Below are 4,403 nucleotides of genomic sequence, written 5' to 3'. Positions count from 1 at the left end.
GGTGTAGCTCTGTGATCTCAGGAATATTATTATATGTTTTAACAACCACAGATAATTTTACGTCTGCCTTGGTCTGGGCAATTGATATGAACTCAATCACTGACTTGGTAAAATATGCTTATTTATATCTGTCATGTTCAAGTGAGAGAAATTCAGATGAATATGTCAAAGTTCCATTGAGATGGATTGAGAGATAAAGTGACAGATATTAAATAGCATAATAAATGAAAATAAAATTAAACTTTAGTCATTTACTGTGTTGGAACAAATAAGATGTAAAGTTGAGAAAGCATGAATGGACTCTTCTATTTTGATGTCCATTGTTTAAGGGTCAGAAGAATCAGCACAGATGTGGAGGTCCTAGCACTTCCTAGGGAACCCAAACAAAATGTTCTTGCAGTATTGTGGGCCTGGACCTGAGAGAGGAAGTGAAGGAAAGAGCAGGATTAGAAAGTATGGAATACTTAGAGTAGAGAAAATTTTCTTAAAGATTTTTCCACGTTTTTCCCCAATAAGGAATCTGATAAGGGTCAATTTAGCTGAATATCCCATTTACAGAGATCTAGAAATAAATAAATTAAGGCCAAAATATAGATAAGGACTCCTTTTGAGGTTTTACAGACTGAAATGAATTATCTGTGTATCATTCTGGTGCTGAGATGACAATTTTTTGCTGTTTTTCCAAGTAAAATCTTGTAATGGTCAATAATCATCCTGAAAGACCACATTTATATATTTTATCAAAAGTTAGACGCCTCAAAATACTGACAATCAGAGTTCTCGTCATGGTGCAGTGGTTAAGGAATCCAACTAGGAACAATGAGGTTGCGGGTTTGGTCCCTGCCCTTGTTCAGTGGGTTGAGGATCCGACATTGCTGTGAGCTGTGGTGTGGGTCGCACACGTGGCTCGGATCCCACATTGCTATGGCTGTGGCGTAGGCTGGTGGCTACAGCTCTGATTCAACCCCTAGCCTGGGAACTTCCATATGGCGCAGAAGCGGCTCAAGAAAAGGCAAAAAGACAAAAAAAAACCCCAAAAACTGACAATCATGTATGTTAATCATAGCCTTCACTTTTTAGATGTTAATTTAGCATAATGTCTGTAGATTAGTACACATTATTATTATTATTATCATTATTATTATTTTGCTTGTTAGGGCTACACCTGCAGTATGTGGAAGTTATCAAGCTTGGACTTGAATCGTAGTGCAGCTGTCAGCCTATGCCACAGCCACTTCAACTCCAAATCCCAGGCTCATCTGTGACTTACACCGCAGCTTACAGGAATGCTAGATCCTTAACCCACTGAGCAAGGCCAGGGATCAAACGCGCATCTTCATGTATATTTGTCAGGTCCGTTACCACTGAGCCACAATGGAAACTCCCCCATGATAGTTCTTTTTAAATTTTTTTTTCTTTTTTCTTAGGGCCACATCCACAACATATACAAGTCCGCAGGCCAGGTGTATAATCAGAGCTCTAGCCGCAGGCCTACACCACAGCCACAGCAACACAGCATCCGAGGCTTGTCTGCCTACACCATAGCCCAAGGCAATGATGAATCCCTGACGCACTGAGTGAGGCCAGGGATTGAACCCACATCCCAACAGAGCCTAGTCAGATTCATTTCTACTGTGTTGCAATGGCAACTCCTCCCCATAATATTTTTAAAGATGAGTTTTATTGTCTGTGTTTTTATAAGAATGTGGAACCAAGGCTTAGTGAGTTCAATGATCTCCCATAAGGTATTAAGGGGGAAAAATGGTCATTATAGGGGCTTTAAATTCCTGGCTTTCTAACTACAACACTTACTATACTATGACATCTTATTTTTTACTTCCTTTATTTTACTAAATATTTATAGGATCTATTCAATTATAGCTATACTAAGACTGTCAAAAGGGAAGGGAAAATTGGGGACTTCCTGTTGTGGCTCAGGGGAAACAAATCAGACTAGCATCCATGAGGATGCAGGTTCAATCCCTGGCCATGCTCAGTGGGTTAAGGATCTGGCGTTGCCCTAAGCTGTGGTGTAGATCTCAGACGCAGCTCAGAACCTGCATTGCTGTGTCTGTGTCTTTGGCCAGTAGCTCCAACTCTGATTCAACTCCTAGCCTGGGAACTTCCATATGCCAGAGGTGCGACACTGAAAAGACAAAAAATAAAAATTGAACAAAAATTGAATAGACTATTTACATTAATTTTATTTTTTATTTTTTAAAAACATTTTTACAGTTTTATTGAGGAATAATTGATAAATAAAAATTGTACAGTCCTAGGGTTTACATCATGACACTTAACACTGTAAATCCAATTGATCATGTAGGCCAAAATAAGCAATTTGTACTTAAGACTTTAACAATTAAGTTCCTTTGTTTCTATACATATATAGAGAGAGGTAGATATTGAGAGAACAATCAACACTTAGCATAAAATATACAGCATACCTTTTGTAAATTATGTTGTAAAAACATACACACACACATAAATTTACACATACACTCGTATATATTCCCCATTGTACATGAAATTGTCTATTTTCTCTCTTTGTATAGATGTGTCTATCTATATATCTGTTTGTATGTATCTATCTTCATTTGTTCTACTATCAAGCTTAATATGTGTATTATTTGAGGATTTTGACATTTTTGCCCAAACCATCAGATTGTTACAGAAATACTTTTCTATTTTTTTTGTTTTTCATTTATTTAAAATTTGTATGCCTTTTGAAAATATAATGGAGTATAGTTGACTTACAATGCTGTCTTACTTTCAGATGTTTAGCAAAGTGAATCAGTTATACATATACATATATCCACTGTTTTTCAGATTCTTTTCCCATTTATGTTATAAAAGGTTGAGGAAAGTATCCGGTGCTATACAGTACATCTTTGTTAGTTGTCTATGTTATATATAGTAGTGTATACATTTTAATCCAAACCTCCTAATTTTTCCCTCTTTCCTATATCTCCCCTTTGGTTCCCTAAGTTTGATTTTGAAATCTTTGTGTCTGATTCTGTTTCGTAAATAAATTCTTTTATATCATTATTATTACATTCCACATATTAGTGCTCTCATGATATATATTTGTCTTGCTCCACCTTACTTATTCATCTAGTATGATAATTTTTGGGTATTCTACAAATGACATTTTTTATGGCGAATATAACACTATATATATGTATCTCATTTTCTTTATTACTTAGCTGATGGACATTTAGTTTACTAATAATGAGTGATGTTGAACATCTTTTCATGTGTTTTTTGGCCATCCTTATGTCTTCTTTGGTGAATTGCAACATCCTTGTCATGTTCCTGATCTCAGCAGGAATTCTTTCAGTGTTTCACCATTGAGAATGATGTTAGGTCTAGGTTTGTCTTATATGGCCTTTATTTTGTTGAAGTAGGTTCCCCCTAGGCCCACTTTCTTTTTTTTTTTATAATTTTTTTATTTTCCCACTGTACAGCAAGGGGGTCAGGTTATCCTTACATGTATACATTACAATTACATTTCCCCCCCACCCTTTGTTCTGTTGCAACATGAGTATCTAGACAAAGTTCTCAATGCTATTCAGCAGGATCTCCTTGTAAATCTATTCTAAGTTGTGTCTGATAAGCCCAAGCTCCCGATCCCTCCCATCAGGCAGCCACAAGTCTCTTCTCCAAGTCCATGATTTTCTTTTCTGAGGAGATGTTCATTTGTGCTGGATATTAGATTCCAGTTATAAGTGATATCATATGGTATTTGCCTTTGTCTTTCTGGCTCATTTCACTCAGGATGAGATTCTCTAGTTCCATCCATGTTGCTGCAAATGGCATTATGTCATTCTTTTTGATGGCTGAGTAGTATTCCATTGTGTATATATACCACTTCTGCCGAATCCAATCATCTGTTGATGGACATTTGGGTTGTTTCCATGTCCTGGCTATTGTGAATAGTGCTGCAATGAACATGCGGGTGCATGTGTCTCTTTTAAGTAGAGTTTTGTCCGGATAGATGCCCAAGAGTGGGATTGCGGGGTCATATGGAAGTTCTATGTATATATTTCTAAGGTATCTCCAAACTGTTCTCCATAGTGGCTGTACCAGTTTACGTTCCCACCAGCAGTGCAGGAGGGTTCCCTTTTCTCCACAGCCCCTCCAGCACTTGTTATTTGTGGATTTATTAATGATGGCCATTCTGACTGGTGTGAGGTGGTATCTCATGGTAGTTTTGATTTGCATTTCTCTTATAATCAGGGATGTTGAGCATTTTTTCATGTGAGGCCCACTTTCTGAAGTGTTTTTATCAGAAATGGGTGTAGGACTTTGTCAAAGGCTTTTTCTGTGTCTATGGAGAGGATCATATGGGTTTTATTCTTTAGTTCGTTAATGTGGTGTATCACATTCATTGATTTGTGGAT

This window comes from Sus scrofa, chromosome 2, assembly GCF_054392235.1.
Source record: "Sus scrofa isolate SSC_HxYL_T2T_F1_AM1 chromosome 2, Sscrofa_HxYL_maternal_Yorkshire_Landrace_v2.0, whole genome shotgun sequence".
NCBI lineage: Eukaryota > Metazoa > Chordata > Mammalia > Artiodactyla > Suidae > Sus > Sus scrofa.
The sequence above is the reverse complement of the archived record's forward strand: the minus strand, read 5'-3'. Positions refer to the sequence as shown.